The 21,085-nt window shown below is 38.4% G+C and overlaps 1 protein-coding gene across 2 annotated transcripts in view; it reads left to right on the plus strand.

Moving 5' to 3' along the window:
• Window positions 1–21,085, plus strand: part of STARD13 (StAR related lipid transfer domain containing 13) — a 654,709-nt gene that overhangs the window by 325,277 nt on the left and 308,347 nt on the right. The gene's annotated exons all lie outside the window — the stretch shown is intronic.

The following is a 21,085-nucleotide window of genomic DNA, read 5'->3' on the forward strand; positions in this document are numbered from 1 at the left end:
GGCCGCGCTATTAATAATGCAATGGTCCTTACTGGGTTAAAGATGTATAATTCTCTTTAAAGAAGGCAAGTGAACCCAAGCAGTATTTCCATACGTTTGTGTCTGAACATAATTCTCAATACATTTCTATGAGTTCCTTTTTCAGGAAGTTTGTATTTGTTTATGAAAATATTGTATTGCAGCCTTCTTTTTTCTTTTTTTTTCCGTTGCTTTTTCAATCAATTCGGGAAAAGACACTGGTTACATTAGAAAAAAACAAAACAATTGGATTGTTAAATAAAATTACAACAACATCTACTTTTTTTTAAGAGGCTTTCATGTAAGCAAAAGATATGTTCCAAATTGAAAGTAGCACCTGACAGATAATAAATCCAAAATGAATGATGACGAATTCCTAATATATGTGAGTTCAGCTTTTTCCATTTAAAGGGAAAGGAAAAAACAAATTTTTCTTTCACCATTCAATTAAAGCATGCAATTTTAAAGAACATTGCAATTTACTTTATTCTTGTGTATCCTTTGTAGAAGAGTTTGGCTCAGGAGCAGCAATGCACTACCGGGAGTTAGGTGAACACGTCTGCTGAGTCAATGACGAGAGACATATATATATAGCGACTAATCAGACATGAAGTCCCCAGTAGTGCATTGTTGCTCTGAGCCTACCCAGGTATTCTTTTCATAAAAGGATATCATTAGAACAAAGCAAATTAGATTATAGAGGAAAATTAAGTTTTATAGTATCTAACAGTTAGAGCATTGCATGATAAATTCATAATTTTGAGATTAAATATTAATTAAAATATTGATATTAAAATATTGATATTAAAATATTGATAAAATATTGATAAGACATCCCATATGAAGTAACAGGCATGGATCAGAGATTATAAATCTGGTACAGAGAGGTACATTTGGGTATCATCTACTGAAATCCTCAAGAACAAAGTTACGGCTATATTACTAGTTTTGTCGGTAAAGACTAGCGTTGCTAATGCTCCTTTTTTTTCCAGCGCTCACTTTAAACCACGCTGGTATTACAAGTTTTCTGAAGCCTCAGAAAAGTGAGCGTTGAGCAAATTTAGCGCCACTTCTCACTGTAATACCAGCATTGCTTACGGTAGCGGTAAGCTAGCTAAAACGTGCTCGTGTACGATCTCCCCATAGGAAATAATGGGGCTGAGACGGCTGAAAAAAAACCTAACACCTGCAAAAAAGCAGCGTTCAGCTCTTAACGCAGCCCCATTGTTTCCTATGGGAAATACTTTTAATGTCTACACCTAACACCCTAACATGAACCCCAAGTCTAAACACCCCTAATCTTACACTTATTAACCTCTAATCTGCTGCCCCCAACATCGTCGCCACCTGCATTATACTATTAACCCCTAATCTGCCGCTCCGGACACCGCCGCCACCTACATTATCCCTATGAACCCCTAATCTGCTGCCCCTAACATCGCCGACACCTACATTATATTTATTAACCCCTAATCTTCCGCCCCCAACGTCGCCGCCACCTACCTACAATTATTACAGCATAATCTGCGGCCCACAACGGCGCCGCTACTATATTAAATGTATTAACCCCTAAACCTAAGTCTAACCCTAACCCTAACTTAAATCTATTTTTAATAAATCTAAATAAAATTACTATAATTAAATTATTCCTATTTAAAACTAAATACTTACCTATTAAAATAAACCATAAGATAGCTAACATATAACTAATAGTTACATTGTAGCTATTTTAGGATTTATATTTATTTTACAGGCAACCTTGTATTTTAACTAGGTACAATAGTTATTAAATAGTTAATAACTATTTAATAGCTACCTAGTTAAAATAATTACAAAATTACCTGTAAAATAAATCTTAAAGGGCCACTGTAAGTAAATATTTTCTATGCCTGTTACTAACTAACTACCCCAAATACGCTTTTTATCAATAGCATTTCATTAACATATCTCTACCGTATATGAGAAATCTTGTGTGCAAATTTAATTGTTTTCCAAACCCACTCCGTGGGTATCCTTTGCTCTGTACCAATCCGTTTACAATACCTAGGTTTCAAAATGGCGCTTTAAACACAAAGTTATTGGTTTAAGTATTTTGAACACGCAGTGCTGAAAATAGTGGGCAGGATAACGTGACATCATCGGCAAATAAAATATATATTTTTTAGAGCGTTATGAAACTTCGTTTTGGAGAAAATATAGGTCAGTGGGTTTTAATTAATGTTTATTAACTTTAATATGTTAGTTGTTTAGCTTAAAAATTATAACAGAAAGTAATCCTTTAACCTAAGTTACAAATACACCTAACACTACACTATCAATAAATTAATTAAATAAATTAACTTCAATTATCTAAAATAAAATACAATTAAATAAACTAAACTATATTACAAAAAACACTAAATTACAAAAAATAAAAAAATATTACAAGAAGTTTAATCTAATTACACCTAATCTAATCCCCCTAATAAAATAAAAAAGCCCCCCAAAATAATAAAATTCCCAATCCTAAACTAAATTACAAATAGCCCTTAAAAGGGCCTTTTGCGGGGCATTGCCCCAAAGTAATCAGCTCTTTTACCAGCCCTTAAAAGGGCTTTTTGCGGGCATTGCCCCAAAGTAATCAGCTCTTTGGCTGATAGAATCCTATCAGCCAATCGGAATTCGAGGGACGCCATCTTGGATGACGTAATTTAAAGGAACCTTCATTCTTCGTTAGGATGGCTCCGCGTCGGCTGGATAGAAGATGTCTCCGCTCCGGAAGGATGAAGATAAAAGATGCCGCCTGGATGAAGATGTCTGCCGGTCCGGATGTCCTCTTCTGCCCCATCAGTGCCCGGCTGGGTGAACACGGCTCAAGGTAGGGTGATCTTCAATGGGGTAGTGTTTTTTTTTTTTAAGGGGGGATCGGGTGGGTTTTAGAGTAGGGGTGTGTGGGTGGTGGGTTGTAATGTTGGGGGGGTATTGTATTTCTCTTTTTTACAGGTAAAAGAGCTGATTACTTTGGGGCTATGCCACGCAAAAAGCCCTTTTAAGGGCTGGTAAAAGAGCTGATTACTTTGGGGTGATGCCCCGCAAAAGGCCCTTTTAAGGGCTATTTGTAATTTAGTTTAGGATAGGGAATTTTATTTCTCTTGTAAGGTGTATCCAGTCCACGGATCATCCATTACTTGTGGGATATTCTCCTTCCCAACAGGAATCTGCAAGAGTATCACCCACAGCAGAGCTGTCTATATAGCTCCTCCCCTTCCTGCCACCTCCAGTCATTCTCTTGCAGCTCTCGACAAGCATGGAAGCAGTTAGAGAGATGTGGTGTAATTTAGTTGTTTTTTCTTCAATTCAAAAGTTTGTTATTTTTAAATGGTACCGGAGTTGTACTATTTTGGTCTCAGGCAGAAAATAGAAGTGTCTGTCTGTGGTCTCTAATGATCTTAGTAGGTTGTAACTAAGATCCATTGCTGTTCTCACACATAACTGAAGAGAGAGGTAACTTCAGCTTGGGGAATGGCGTGCAGGGTATCCTGCTATGACGTATGTGCAGTCTAAATTTTTCTAGAGAAATGTATATGCTAGAAAATGCTGTTGATACCAGATTTATTTAAGGTAAGCCTGATTACAGTGATTTAATAACGACTAGTATCATGCTTACTATTAGAGGTAACACTCTTATTATTTTTTCAAATTACTGAAATATAAAACGTTTGCTGGGAGTGCTTAAACGTTTTTTATATGCTTTCTGGTGATAAACTTTATTGGGGCACAGTTTTTTTTCCACATGGCTGGCTAAAATTTGCCTAGGATAATTTTGTTAGTCCTCTCACTGTGTAGACAGGAAGTGGGAGGGGCCTAATTTTGCGCCTAGATGCGCATTAACTTTTGCAGACTGAGACATACAGTTTTCCTGAATGACCTCTCTGAAGGGTTTTGGTGCTTTCAAAAGTCGTTTGTATAGCAAGGTAGGGCCACAGCAGAGCTGTGGCAGTTGGTTGTGACTGTTAAAAAACATCTATTTCGTTTTTTTGATCTGTTAGCCTATTATACACACTGTAAAAATTTCGTTTGATTTTCTGCTTTTTTTCACTGTTTTTCAAATTCTGACCTTTTTTATTTTTCTTAAAGGCACAGTACCGTTTTTATTTTTTGCTTGTTAACTTTCTGTAAAGTGTTTTCCAAGCTTGCTGGTCTCATTGCTAGTCTGTTTAAACATGTCTGACATAGAGGAAACTCCTTGTTTATTATGTTTAGAAGCCATGGTGGAACCCCCTCTTAGAATGTGTACCAAATGTACTGATTTCACTTTAAGTAATAAAGACCTTATTCTGTCTTTAAAAAATTTATCACCAGAGGAATCTGACGAGGGGGAAGTTATGCCGACTAACTCGCCCCACGTGTCAGACCCTTTGACTCCCGCTCAAGGGACTCACGCTCAAATGGCGCCAAGTACATCTAGTGCGCCCATGGCGTTTACTTTACAAGACATGGCGGCAGTCATGGATAATACACTGTCAGCGGTATTATCCAGACTACCTGGGTTACGAGGAAAGCGAGACAGCTCTGGGGTTAGAAGGAATACAGAGCACTCTGACGCTTTAGTAGCTATGTCTGATACCCCCTCACAATATGCAGAATCTGAGGAAGGAGAGCTTCTTTCTGTGGGTGATGTTTCTGACTCAGGGAAGATGATTCAACCTGATTCTGATATAGCAACATTTAAATTTAAGCTTGAACACCTCCGCGTGTTGCTTAGGGAGGTTTTAGCTACTCTGAATGACTGTGACACCATTGCAGTGCCAGAGAAATTGTGCAGATTGGATAAATACTATGCAGTGCCTGTTTTCACTGATGTTTTTCCAATACCTAAAAGGTTTTCAGAAATTATTACTAAGGAATGGGATAGACCAGGTGTACCGTTCTCTCCCCCTCCTATTTTTAAGAAATTGTTTCCAATAGATGACGCCACATGGGACTTATGGCAAACGGTCCCTAAGGTGGAGGAAGCAGTTTCTACCCTAGCTAAGCGTACTACTATCCCCGTAGAGGACAGTTGTGCTTTCTTAGATCCAATGGATAAAAAGTTAGAGGGTTACCTTAAGAAAATGTTTATTCAACAAGATTTTATTCTATAACCTCTTGCATGCATCGCCCCAGTCACTGCTGCGGCGGCTTTCTGGTTTGAGTCTCTGGAAGAGGCTTTACACGTAGAGACACCATTGGACGATATACTTGACAAGCTTAGAGCACTTAAGCTAGCCAATTCATTTGTTTCTGATGCCATTGTTCATTTGACTAAACTAACGGCTAAGAATTCTGGTTTTGCTATTCAGGCGCGTAGGGCGCTATGGCTTAAATCATGGTCAGCTGATGTTACTTCAAAGTCTAAGCTTCTTAATATTCCCTTCAAGGGGCAGACCCTATTCGGGCCTGGTTTGAAGGAGATCATTTCTGATATCACGGGAGGGAAAGGACATGCCCTCCCTCAGGACAGGTCTAATAAATCAAGGACCAAACAGACTAATTTTTGTGCCTTTCGAAACTTTAAAACGAGCGCGGCATCAACTTCCTCTAATACAAAACAAGAGGGAACTTTTGTCCAGTCCAAGTCGGTCTGGAGACCTAACCAGGCTTGGAACAAAGGTAAGCAGGCCAAAAAGCCTGCTGCTGCCTCTCTGACAGCATGAAGGATTGGCCCCCGATCCGGTAACAGATCTAGTAGGGGGCAGACTTTCTCTCTTCGCCCAGGCTTGGGCAAAAGATGTCCAGGATCCCTGGGCGTTGGAAATTGTATCCCAGGGATATCTTCTGGACGTCAAAGCTTCCCCTTCAAAAGGGAGATTTCACCTTTCACAATTATCTGCAAACCAGATAAAGAGAGAAGCATTCTTACATTGTGTTCAAGACCTCCTAGTTATGGGAGTGATCCACCCAGTTCCAAAGGAGGAACAGGGACAAGGCTTCTATTCAAATCTGTTTGTGGTTCCCAAGAAGGAGGGAACCTTCAGACCAATCTTAGATCTCAAGATCCTAAACAAATTTCTCAGGGTCCCATCATTCAAGATGGAGACTATTCGTACCATCCTACCTATGATCCAGGAGGGTCAATACATGACTACAGTGGATTTAAAGGATGCTTATCTTCACATTCCGATACACAAAGATCATCATCGGTTTCTCAGGTTTGCCTTCCTGGACAGGCATTACCAGTTTGTAGCTCTTCCCTTTGGGTTAGCTACAGCTCCAAGAATCTTTACGAAGGTTCTGGGGTCACTTCTGGTGGTCCTAAGGCCGCGGGGCATAGCAGTGGCCCCTTATTTAGACGACATTCTGATACAGGTGTCAAATTTCCAAATTGCCAAGTTTCATACGGACATAGTTCTGGCATTTCTGAGGTCGCACGGGTGGAAAGAGTTTCTGGGAACTCTGATAGATTCTGTAGAAATGAGGATTTACCTGACAGAGACCAGGTTATCAAAACTTCTAAATTCTTGCCTTGTTCTTTATTCTACTTCTCGCCCTTCGGTGGCTCAGTGTATGGAAGTAATCGGCTTAATGGTAGCAGCAATGGACATAGTGCCGTTTGCCCGCCTACATGCTCAGTCAGTGGAATGGGGATTACACAGATTTGTCCCCTCTACTAAATCTGGATCAAGAGACCAGGGATTCTCTTCTCTGGTGGCTATCTCGGGTCCATCTGTCCAAAGGTATGACCTTTCGCAGGCCTGATTGGACAATTGTAATGACAGATGCCAGCCTTGTAGGCTGGGGGGCAGTCTGGAACTCCCTGAAGGCTCAGGGATCATGGACTCAGGAGGAGACCCTCCTTCCAATAAACATTCTGGAACTAAGAGCGATATTCAATGCTCTTCAGGCTTGGCCTCAGCTAGCAACAATGAGGTTCATCAGATTTCAGTCGGACAACATCACGACTGTGGCTTACATCAACCATCAAGGGGGAACAAGGAGTTCCCTAGTGATGTTGGAAGTTTCAAAGATAATTCGTTGGGCAGAGATTCACTCTTGCCACCTATCAGCTATCCATATCCCAGGTGTAGAGAACTGGGAGGCGGATTTTCTAAGTCGACAGACTTTTCATCCGGGGGAGTGGGAACTCCATCCGGAGGTGTTTTCACAATTGGTTCAACGTTGGGGCAAACCAGAACTGGATCTCATTGCGTCTCGCCAGAACGCCAAACTTCCTTGTTACGGATCCAGGTCCAGGGATCCCAAGGCAACGCTGATAGATGCTCTAGCAGCACCTTGGTCCTTCAACCTGGCTTATGTGTTTTCACCGTTTCCTCTGCTCCCTCGTCTGATTGCCAAAATCAAGCAGGAGAGAGCATCTGTGATTTTGATAGCACCTGCGTGGCCACGCAGGACTTGGTATGCAGATCTGGTGGACATGTCATCCCTTCCACCATGGACTCTGCCTCTGAGACAGGACCTTCTACTTCAGGGTCCTTTCAACCATCCAAATCTAATTTCTCTGAGACTGACTGCCTGGAGATTGAACGCTTGATTTTATCAAAGCGTGGCTTCTCCGAGTCAGTTATTGATACCTTAATTCAGGCACGAAAGCCTGTTACCAGGAAAATCTATGATAAGATAGGACGTAAATATCTTTATTGGTGTGAATCCAAGGGTTACTCATGGAGTAAAGTCAGGATTCCCAGGATATTATCTTTTCTCCAAGAAGGATTGGAAAAGGGATTGTCAGCTAGTTCCTTAAAGGGACAGATTTCTGCTCTGTCTATTCTTTTGCACAAGCGTCTGGCGGATGTTCCAGACATTCAGGCGTTTTGTCAAGCTTTAGTTAGAATCAAGCCTGTGTTTAAACCAGTTGCTCCGCCATGGAGTTTAAATTTGGTTCTTAAAGTTCTCCAAGGGGTTCCGTTTGAACCTCTTCATTCCATAGATATCAAGCTTTTATCTTGGAAAGTTCTTTTTGTGGTAGCTATTTCCTCGGCTCGTAGAGTTTCCGAGTTATCTGCCTTACAGTGTGATTCCCCTTATCTGATCTTCCATGTAGATAAGGTAGTTTTGCGTACCAAACCTGGGTTTTTACCTAAGGTGGTATCTAATAAGAATATCAATCAGGAGATTGTTGTTCCGTCATTGTGTCCTAATCCTTCTTCAAAGAAGGAACGTCTATTACACAATCTTGACGTGGTTCGTGCTTTAAAGTTTTATTTACAAGCTACTAAAGATTTTCGTCAAACATCTGCTTTGTTTGTTGTCTACTCTGGACAGAGGAGAGGCCAAAAGGCTTCGGCAACTTCTCTTTCGTTTTGGCTAAGAAGTATAATACGCTTAGCTTATGAGACTGCTGGCCAGCAGCCTCCTGAAAGGATTACAGCTCATTCTACTAGAGCTGTGGCTTCCACATGGGCTTTTAAAAATGAGGCTTCTGTAGAACAGATTTGCAAGGCGGCGACTTGGTCTTCGCTTCATACTTTTTCAAAGTTTTATAAATTTGTTACTTTTGCTTCTTTGGAGGTTATTTTTGGGAGAAAGGTTTTACAGGCAGTGGTACCTTCCGTTTAAAGGGACAGTATACTGTAAAATAGTTTTTCCCTTAATGTGTTTACAATTGCTTTTTTTACCAACTGCAGAGTAAAAAATGTATGAAAATTAGCTTTTTAAGGTTTATTTCTGTATATTAAAGCTCTGATTTTGTGTTTTGAAGCCACAGCCTAATAAAATAGGTTGAGCTTGTAGGTATAATCAGATCTCATTACTGTATCACATTGTGCACATATACCTGCTTCTTTATCTTATATCTGTCCTTAAAACAATCACCAATACTTTGAGAGAACAATGGAAAATCAACATTTTATTACCTTATATCTGCTTTATCACACTGGGAGTGTAATTTCTTCTGCTGGCTGTGTTTACAAAGCTTATCTATAGCTGGTACGCGCGGCCACAAACTTTCAGAATAGGTGGGGATACCACATGCTAAATTAACAATTTCAAATGCCAATATAAGGGTAAAGGAGCTACTTGTAAACAATTTAATACACTCCAGCAGGTAAAGTGGATCATTGGGAACAAATTAAAGGGGAGAAAACTTTTGAGTAAACTGTCCCTTTAAGTACCTGCCTTGTCCCTCCCTTCATCCGTGTACTTTAGCTTTGGTATTGGTATCCCACAAGTAATGGATGATCCGTGGACTGGATACACCTTACAAGAGAAAACATAATTTATGCTTACCTGATAAATTTATTTCTCTTGTGGTGTATCCAGTCCACGGCCCGCCCTGTCATTTTAAGGCAGGTATATTTTATTTGTTAAACTACAGTCACCACTGCACCCTATAGTTTCTCCTTTCTCTTGCTTGTCTTCGGTCGAATGACTGGAAGTGGCAGGAAGGGGAGGAGCTATATAGACAGCTCTGCTGTGGGTGATCCTCTTGCAGCTTCCTGTTGGGAAGGAGAATATCCCACAAGTAATGGATGATCCGTGGACTGGATACACCACAAGAGAAATAAATTTATCAGGTAAGCATAAATTATGGGGGTTTTTTTTTGGGGGGGGGGGCTTTTTTATTTTATTAGGGGGATTAGATTAGGTGTAATTAGATTAAACTTCTTGTAATATTTTTTATTTTTTGTAATTTAGTGGGGGTTTTTTTGTAATATAGTTTAGTTTATTTAATTGTATTTTATTTTAGATAATTGTAGTTAATTTATTTAATTAATTTATTGATAGTGTAGTGTTAGGTGTATTTGTAACTTAGGTAAGGATTTATTTTACAGGTAATTTTGTAATTATTTTAACTAGGTAGCTATTAAATAGTTATTAACTATTTAATAACTATTGTACCTAGTTAAAATGAATACAAAGTTGCCTGTAAAATAAATATAAATCCTAAAATGGCTACAATGTAACTATTAGTTATATTGTAGCTATCTTAGGTTTTATTTTATAGGTAAGTATTTAGTTATAAATAGGAATAATTTATTTAATTATAGTAATTTTATTTAGATTTATTAAAAATAGATTTAAGTTAGGGTGGTGTTAGGGTTAGACTTAGGTTTAGGGGTTAATAACTTTATTATAGTAGCAGCGGCGTTGGGGCCGTCAGATTAGGGGTTAATAATTGTAGGTAGGTGGCGGCGATGTTAGGGACGGCAGATTAGGGGTTAATAAAATTTATTATAGTTTTTTGCGAGGCGGGAGTGCGGCAGTTTAGGGGTAATATATTATAGTTGCGGCGATGTCCGGTCGGCAGTGGCCGCGACGTTGGGGGCAGCAGATTAGGGGTTAATAGGTATAATGTAGGTGGCGGCGATGTCCGGTCGGGGTTAAAAATGTATATTTTAGTGTTTGCGATGTGGGGGGGCCTCGGTTTAGGGGTTAATAGGTAGTTTATGGGTGTTAGTGTACTTTGTAGCACTGTAGTTAAGAGCTTTATGTTCCGGCGTTAGCCCATAAAACTCTTAACTACTGACTTTTATATGCGGTAGGAGTCTTGGAGGTAGAGGCTGTACCGCTCACTTCTTCCAACACTTGTAATACCAGCGTTAGGCAAATCCCATTAAAAAGATAGGATACGCAATTGACGTAAGGCAATTTGCGGTATGGAAAAGTCGCCGAAGAAAAGTGAGCGGTACACCTGTGCCTCCCGGACTCGTAATACCAGCAGGCGTTAAAAAGCAGCGTTAGGACCCCTTAACGCTAGTTTTTAAAGCTGACGTCGAACTCGTAATCTAGCTGTTAGGGACTTAGATATGTGGCGTGTGCATGTGTAAGAGTTTACATTATATACAGGTATGAGTTTGTGACTGGCTGATGCATGTCACATGATACATTGGACAGGGAAATGAAAATAAACTTTGACATTTGTCAGTACAAATCTACTGCATTTTGAAACAACATTTCAGTTTGCTTTCAAATTAGCCTCATTCTCTTGGTATCCTTAGCTGGAGGTACATCAATGCAATACAGGGAGCTAGCTGAACAATATATACATACATATATATATATATATATATATATATATATATAGTAAACACCCGTATCTGCTGTATATATATATATATATATATATATAAATATATATATATATATATATATATATATATATATATATATATATATATATATATATATACAGGTGGCCCTTGTTTTACAACGGTTCAATTTACACCGTTTCAGAATAACAACCTTTCTTTCCAGTCATGTGACTGCTATTGAAAAGTATTGAGAAGCAGTGCATTTATTAAAATAGCCAGTAGGTGGAGCTGTGTTGCAGCAATGCCAAGCAAGCTGAAATTAATTGGCTTAACCAGACCTGAGCTATCGAGCAAATTTCAAAGGAACAAGATCTTCCTGTCTATAAATCAGTCCAGATTGGAATGCATAGAAATAACTGTTTTGCAGGAAAATACAAGTGAATTTTCAATTTTTGCAAGTGAAGTCTGTGTTGTGTGATTATTTTATTAGGTTTATAATGCTGTTTAGCATTTAAAGTCTTCATTTCAAAGCTTTAAAAAAAAACAAAAAAGGAAAATTTCTGGTTCTCAAACTTCATAAAACAAAGCCTTTATTGAATTGCTGATTAAAAAATATGAAGTCATAAAAAAGGAATTGACAAAACGCAGCCAAGCAAACGGCTGACCGGTTTCGGTCTCACAGGACCGTAATCATAGACATAATGACCGTAATCATAGACAGTGTGAGACCGAAACCGGTCAGACGTTTGCTTGGGTGTGTTTTGTCAATTCCTTTTTTAATTTTTGATGACTTCATATTTTTTTATCAGCAATTCAATAAAGGCTTTGTTTTATGAAGTTTGAGGACCAGAAATTTTCCTTTTTTGATGTCTAATCGTAGCGGGTACAGGGACCTGCTTCATGGTCTGGATTACTTCTTTACCTGATTTAACACAGCGCCGCACTGTTACCCAGGACGTTTCCCTATTGGCAGCTATTGCTCTTTGAGGACGCATCAGATTGGTCGATTGCCCGGTCACGTTGTGCACTGTACACACGGGGGCCTTAGAGTTTGGAGTGGCCGAGATTACGCCTGAAGCATTACAGCGGATGAATGCGGCTTTCTTTTCCCCTGTGAACAAGACTGACCTGGGCTATCAAGCACTACAGTGTTAGGGGTGAGTGAAGTACCGGCGGCTTGTGCCGCATTGTAACCATGACCCTGACTGTTCTGGAAGAGTAATTGCTTAAGTTTACCCAGAAGTTTCGGTGTGTATGACACACTAATATATAACCATTTACCTGGTCTGTTATGTATACGGAGGGTGTATAGGTTTATGTGTGCTTCACCGGAGGGCATTATTCATGGTGTGTATCAAGTCTCACCCCCTTTGAACTGTTGCGTTATATGTGCTTTTGAATGGACTATATCCCCTTGATGAGAGATTGATTTTCTACTGCCAGATACCACTAATTGACACCTTTATGTTCATCTCTTTATTGCTTTAAAAATAATGTTTTAGGTGTTACTTATGACAATTTTGAGAGGGGCCTGGAACCTATCTCCCTCACTTCCCATTGACTTACATTATAAACTGGGTTTCAATTTACAACGGTTTCGATTTACAACCATTCCTTCTGGAACCTAACCCCGGCGTAAACTGAGGGCTACCTGTATATATATATATATATATATATATATATATATATATATATATATATATATACACAGACACTAATCAACAGCTAGCTCCCAGAAGTGCATTGATGCTCCTGAGCAACAAAGGATACCAAGCGTAAAAAGCAAAATAGATAATAGAAATAAATTGGACATTTGTATAACATTGCATGTTTATTGTGGATAATGAATATTTTAGTTTTACTTTACTGTCCCTTTAAAAGGAAAGAAACTTGCCAAATGAGTCCTTTAACAGTATTTAAACAAGCAGAAGGCATTACTGCTTTCCAGTGCTCACAGCAAGTGAGGTTCTGTGACTACCTCGTTGGCCCGGTTGACTGGGAGCATACCTGCATAGGATATATTTAAAGAGCATGAAGTAAGCAGAGGTCTTGCAGTTCATCAGTGTGGGAATATTGTTGCAAGCACTGTGTCTGTTTAGCCATGATTGGGGCCAAGTGGCCAAGTAGCCAAGTGGTGAGAAATTATGAGTGGAAAAACACTGTAAAGGGTTTTGGTTGTTCTGTTATACTAATACATGGACTTTTCATGTAGAATACTGGAAAAAGGGTCTTTAAAAATTAGACATTTTTATAGAGTCTGGAAATTTTAGTTATCTTTTCCTATGTCATGGTTTGGAGTTGGGAGAGTAGAAAGTGTATTGATGATGTGTCTTATGAGTTAGGTATTGAGGCTCTAAACTTCTCTGCTCATATAAGATTATCTAAAATAATCCTCCAGTACTGCAAGATTCCTCACAAGGGGTGAGATTACATATGCGGCTTTGGCACAAAACCCAGTGTCACCAATTTTTAGTTAGATCTAGTGATCACATATATTGCGCCACATACAAGTTACGCACGTATATTTTACTCGTCGACCGCAGTTTTTACTCCCATAAACTAACATAGAACCGGCATCGGTATCATATAGATACATTTTACTCCAATTCCACCTCTACACACATAGGCAGATGCAGCAACCCTTGCACTTAGTATATAAGTACTGTAACTCCCTAGAAGCCTTATCAAACACCTAATGCATGCACAATATCCACCCCTAATCCACCATCCCCCCACCGCAATAACTAATAAAATGTACAGTATTAACCTCTAATCCGCTAATCTGCCACAACACACTCTACCTTTTAAAACTATTAAACCCTAATCCGCCAAACCCCACATCGCAAACTACCTAATAAACATATTAACCCCTAAACCTCCAACCCCCCACATCGCATTCTACATAATTACACTATTAACCCCTAAACTGCCAACCCCCCACAACTCAAAGTACCTAATTAACCTATTTACCCCTAAATCGCCACCCCCTACAACGCAAAGTACCTAATTACACTATTAACCCCTAAACCATCAACCCCCCAAAATGCAAAGTATCTAATTAAACTATTAACACCTAAACTGCCAACCCCCCACACAGCAATCTAATTACACTATTAATCCCTAATCCGCCAACCCCCAAAACGCATCTAAGAACTTATCCCCCTAACCTAATACTAGCAATCATTTCCATGAATTTTGTTTATATACAGAAATGTATCCAGACTATTTTTAAATGTATCTAGGGTATTGGCATTCACTACCTCTTTTGGTAATGAGTTTCACAATTTTATTGCTCTTACAGTGAAAAAACGTTTTCGGTTGCAGGAGATTAAATCTCCTTTCCTCCAACCTTAAATTGTGACCTCTTGTCACAAACAATTTTCTTGGAATAAACAGAGCTTCTGCAATCTCTGTATATGGGCCTTGAATATATTTATATAAAGTAATCATGTCACCTCTCAAGCGCCTTTTTTCTAAAGAAAACAGACCCAGTTTGGCTAACCTCTCCTCATATCTTAAATTATCCAATCCCTTTATTAGCTTTGTGGCCCTTCTCTGAACTTTTTATAGTTCTACAATATCTTTTTTTGCGATCGGTCTCCAGAACTGCACTCCATACTCAAGGTGAGATCTTACCAGGGCTTTATATAGTGACAACATTATGCTTTCCTCCCTTGAATCAATGCCTCTTTTAATACATGCTAGTATCTTATTCGCCTTTGAAGCTGCTGCCCTGCATTGTGCACCCATCTTTAGCTTATCTATTAGTACTCCCTCCCAAATCCCTTTCCTCCTCTGGCTAAGTCTTGTCCCATTTAAATAATATGTTGCCTGCTTATTTTTACTTCCAACATTTAGAACCCCGTATTAAATCTCATTTTCCATTTACCTGCCCATACTTCTAATTTTTGCAGATCCCTTTGTAACGAAAGTTCATCCTGCTCTGACCTAATGAACTTACTTAACTTAGTATCATCTGCAAAAATAGAGATGTCGCTATTTAATCCTTGCTCCAAGTCATTTATAAAAATATTAAAAAGAACAGGGCCCAGCACTGATCCCTGGGGGACTACACTGATTACCTTTGTCCAATCTGAGTATGATCCATTTAATACTACTCGTTGCTCCCTATCTTTTATCAAGTTATTTATCCATGAGCTAACATTTTCAGCTATTCCCAGCCCCTAATTTTGTGCATTAATCTCTCATGTGGCACTGTATCAAACGCCTTTGCAAAATCTAAGTATACTACATCAACTGATCCCCTTTATCTATATTTTTACTTACTTCCTCGTAGTATCTAATTAGATTAGTTTGACATGATCTATTTCTCATAAAACCATGTTGATTAGAACTCATAATCTTGTTTACACTAATATGATCATCAATATAATCCCTTATAATCCCTTCAAATATCTTCCCCACTATTGATGTCAGACTAACTGGTCTATAGCTTCCTGGATCATCCCTGCTTCCCTTTTTGAAGAGTTGCACCACATCAGCTTTACGCCAATCCTGGGGTACCATGCCTGAGGATAATGAGTCTTGAAAAATTAAGAGTAGAGGTTTGTCTATAACAGTGCTAAATTCCCTTAACACCCTTGGGTGTATTCCATCTGATTCTGGGCCTGGAGTTTTATTTACCTTAATATTATCCAATTTTGTTCCAAAGTATCATCCAATGGTTCTTCTCTTGTGTATACAGTACTAAAGAAAAAAACTGGTTTACTACCTCAGCCTTCTACCTGTCACTGTTAATCATGCTACCCTCCATGCATTTTAATGTACCTATATTGTCTTTCTTAGATTTTTTTGCTATTTATGTACTTAAAGAACCTTTTAGGGTTAGACTTAGAATCCTTTGAAATTAATTTTTTATTTTCAATTTTGGCTATTTTGATTGCTTTTTTTGCATGATCTTTTTTTAAATTATTGAGAATAGTTTACTTTCATGAAATAAACTATAGTGTTTATAACACTTACATTATAAATATAGAAGGATGGGACCGCTGTACATATAAGACATCGGCAAAAGAAAATTATTATAAGGCAGAGCTAGGGAGCGCAGCGGTGAATAATAAAAAAACTGAAATAATCTATAAATTCAAGTATATAATATGAATTTTATAGCGTTTCTACTCATACATGTATAAGGTATTCATTAATGTAGTTCACATTACAGTGGGGCCCATTTAACAAGCTCCGTATGGAGCTTGAAGGCCCGTGTTTCTGGCGAGCCTTCAGACTCGCCAGAAACACCAGTTATGAAGCAGCGGTCTAAAGACCGCTGTTCCATAACCTGTCCGCCTGCTCTAAGTAGGCGGACAGAGATTGCGTGAAATCAACCCGATCAAATACGATCGGGTTGATTGACACCCCCTGCTGGCGGGCGATTGGCCACGAATCTGCAGGGGGCGGTGTTGCACAAGCAGTTCACAAGAGCTGCTGGTGCAATGCTCAATGCGGTGAGCGTATTGCACTTCGCATTCAGCGATGTCTGTCGGACATTTAAAGGGATAGGAAAGTCAAAATTAAACTTGCCTGATTCATATAGAGCATGTAATTTTAAGACACTTTTATATTCACTTTTATATTCAAATGTGCTTCGTTCTCTTAGTATCCCTTGTTCAAAAAGAATACGCACATATCATACACCAGTGGGAGCTGTTGCTAATTGGTGCCTGCACACATTTGTCTCTTGTGATTGGCTAACTAGATGTGTTCAGCTAGCTGCCCGTAGTGCAATGCTGTTCCTTCAACAATGGATAACAAGAGAATGAAGCAATGTTGATAATAGAAGTAAATTGGAAAGTTGTTTAAAATTGTATATTCTATATGAATCCTAAAATATTTTTTTGGGGTTTACTATCCCTTTAAGTTTATGTGCAACTTTATGAGCACTCAATTGCTATAAGTTAATAGATGACTCATAATCGGCTATTAAAACATTTTCGCCTAGATTTAGAGTTTTGTCGGTAAAGACCTGTGTAGCTAACGCTGCTTTTTTTCCCAGCGCACCCTTCAAACAACGCTGGTATTTAGAGTTGTCTGAGTGGCTGCGTTAGGCTCAGAAAAGGGAGCGTTGAGCAGAATTTAGCTCCACTTCAACCCTCAATACCAGCGTTGCTTACAGTAGCGGTAAGCTGGCAAAATGTGCTCGTGCACGATATCCCCATAGGAAACAATGGGACAGTTTGGGCTGGAAAAAACCCTGCAAAAAAGCAGCATTCAGCTCCTAACGCAGCCCCATTGTTTTCTATGGGGAAACACTCTCTAAGTCTGCACCTAACACCCTAACATGAACCCCGAGTCTAAACACCCCTAATCTTACACTTATTAACCCCTAATCTGACTCCCCCGCTATCGCTGACACCTGCATTTTATTATTAACCCCTAATCTGCCGCTCCGTACACCGCCGCAACCTACATTATCCCTATGAACCCCTAATATACTGCCCCCAACATCGCCGCCACCTATATTATATTTATTACCCCCTAATCTGCCCCCCAACATCGCAGCTACCTTACCTACACTTATTAACCCCTAATGTCCCGACCAGACCTCGCCGCCACTATAATAAATGTATTAACCCCTAAACCGCCGACTCCCGCCTCGCAAACACTATAATAAATTGTATTAACCCCTAATCTGCCCTCCCTAACATCGTCGCCACCTACCTACAATTATTAACCCCTAATCTCCCGCCCGCAACATCGCCGCTACTATAATAAAATTATTAACCCCTAAACCTAACTCTAACTCTAACTCTAACACCCCCCTAAGTTAAATATCATTTAAATTAAACAAAATAATATTCCTAAAATTAAATAAATTATTCCTATTTAAAACTAAATACTTACCTATAAAATAAACCATAATATAGCTACAATATAACTAATAATTACATTGTAGCTATTTTAGGATTTATATTTATTTTACAGGCAACTTTGTATTTATTTTAACTAGGTACAATAGCTATTAAATAGTTAATAACTATTTGATAGCTACCTAGTTAAAATAACTACAAAATTACCTGTAAAATAAATCCTAACCTAAGTTACAAATACACCTAACACTACACTATCATTAAATTATTTAAATAAATAAACTACAATTAGCTAAACTAAAATACAATTAAAGAAACTAAACTATAATACAAAAAACAAACAAACACTAAATTACAAAAAATAAAAAAAATTACAGGAACTTTAAACTAATTACACCTAATCTAAGCCCCCTAATAAAATAAAAAATCTCCCCAAAATAAAAAAATGCCCTACCCTATTCTAAACTACAAAAGTAATCAGCTCTTTTACTAACCCTGAAAAGGGCTTTTTGCGGGGCATTGCCCCAAAGTAATCAGCTCTTTTACCTGAAAATATAAATACAATACCCCCCCAACATTACAACCCACCACCCACATACCCCTACTCTAACCCACCCAAACCCCCCTTAAAAAAACCTATCGCTAACCCCCTGAAGATCATCCTACCTTGAGTCGTCTTCACCCAGCCGAGCCAAATTCTTCATCCAAGGTGCGCAGAGGAGGTCCTTCATCCGGTAGAAGTCTTCATCCAAGCGGGGCAAGAAGAGGTCCTTCATCCGGTAGAAGTCTTCATCCAGTTGGCGTCTTCAATCTTCATCCATCCGGAAAGGAGCCATCTTCAAAGGAGCCGACGCGGAGCCATCCTCTTCAACCGACGATTTCCCGACGAATGAAGGTTCCTTTAAGGGATGTCATCCAAGATGGCGTCCCTTCAATTCCGATTGGCTGATAGGATTCTATCAGCCAATCGGAATTAAGGTAGGAAAAATCTGATTGGCTGATGCTATCAGCCAATCAGATTGAAGTTCAATCCGATTGGCTGATGCAATCAGCCAATCGTATTGAGCTCGCATTCTATTGGCTGATTGGAACACCCTAAAGTAATGGACCCCCCCCCCACATCAAACAAACCAATCAATAAGCCCGTTGCCTGATTAGTATTTAAGTTGTAACACCTGAATTCCTGGTACTGAATATCTATTTAACAGATATTAGCACTAATAAATGTATATATATATATATATATATATATGTATATAAATGTATATATATATATATATATATATATATATATGTATATTGATGTTCTAAATGTGTGAATTAATATATGAATGTCTCTTTAAAGTGTAAACAACACTGTATTTAAGCTCCATTTGCTGTGCACTTCCAATGGCTATACATACTGTGACTCCCTCAATCAGAAATAGTCCAATCGGTGATGATTGTGGTCAGGTGACCTAACTACGTCACTTATGACCATACCGGCTATTAGGCTTGGGAAATTTCTCAATGGTATATACGCGCACATCATAACAGATGAGGCCGACGTCAGCCGATGTGTAGATCGGCAACGCCTACCTGGCATTTGTATAAAAGTGTAGATACGAGTGATAATTAAAGAAAACTGCAGTAAAAGATGCATAATGACCCACCACTAAAAAGAGATAATACAATATATGCTAGTCTTTGTTTGAAACATTATCTGCACGACCTAGAGTAGTATATAGGAGAGCCCCCACACTCAAACAAAGACTAGCACCAAGTAAAGTGGTTATGTCAGTCAAGAATAAAAATACAGCTAATAAGGATTTGGTCGGACCCACTAGTACCAATATATTGAGTTTTTTTTTAAAAAGGTACCTACAGATGCGGTAAAACACGTTGCTTTATGTGTAGATATATTACCCATGGTCATACGAGTATCAGATCAAATACTACAGGGGAACAACATCATTTCACTAATAGATTATCTTGTGAATCAGCATATGTGGTTTATGTCCTCACATGTGAGTGTGGACTTCAATATATTGGTAGGACCTGTAGAAAAGTGAGAACAAGATGGAGTGAACATCTTAGAAATATTAAATCTAAATAACTTAAGCACAGTGTACCTAGACACATTTGCCAAGAACATACCCCAGGAAGGTGTAATCTCACTATAACCCCCTTAGAAAGTATTCCGTTCAGTCGTCTTTCCAATAGATTCTCTAGACTTAGACAACGAGAGACTTACTGGATTTATAAATTCAAAACATTGTTTCCACTAGGTTTAAATTAAGTAATTGACTGAGCAGGTTTTGTCTAAAGTCTCACTATCCATTATCGCATAACCATTATATTATTGTAATAGGGATATTGTTTATGATAATGTAAACCGGAGTCTGTTGATATAGTTGCCACCTTGATTTGTACACATTCCTGGTACATATTTATTACCATTTTCAATTTTTGTTCATTAAGGTTATACATCCCATTCTATATTCACACATACACTCACGATTATTGACTCTTTATTTTTATACATATATATTATCACATATATACATCCAGTAACTTACACTTTAGGAATAGGCCTATTATACCTCTTTGTGGATATATAAGTATTCACTGTATTTCACTTATAGATTATATTAGTTGATATTTAGCATTTTAGAATTTATCACTCTCTAGTATATAATATTATTTACGAATATATGTATCATTTATATATATGTAATCACATTGTCTGGTCTGTCATGTTATGTTTTTTGTTATCACTTATTTGTGATTATATGTGCTTAGCATCATTCATATTTTATTGTTTTACTTGTATTTACGAATATATCACGCATATATGCAAGCGCAATATTTATTATTATCTATATATTTTTATATCACCCACTATTAGCTTATTAGACACATTCACTCACCTAGTAGTCATCATCATACAATTATAGTTATGATGTGCTTTCCATTAACGATTCATCTCATAGCTATCAAAAATCATTTTTAGGTCCAGCCATTCACCTTGTTTTTTATACACTTTTATCATTTCCTATTGCTATATGGGATTTTATATTATAATATAATATATTTTATTATCTCTTTTTAGTGGTGGGTCATTATGAATCTTTTACTGCAGTTTTCTTTAATTATCACTCGTATCTAGGGCGCAATCAAATATACGGTGCAGGTTTCGGCGCAAGCGTGGGAACCTGCGCCGCCCATAATTTCACCTCACACATCGGGGTATTACATATACTGCGCCGTTAGATGCTAAACTGGCGTAAGTAGGACAAACTGGCGATCTTC

Source organism: Bombina bombina, chromosome 3, assembly GCF_027579735.1.
Source record: "Bombina bombina isolate aBomBom1 chromosome 3, aBomBom1.pri, whole genome shotgun sequence".
Classification (NCBI taxonomy): Eukaryota; Metazoa; Chordata; class Amphibia; order Anura; family Bombinatoridae; genus Bombina; species Bombina bombina.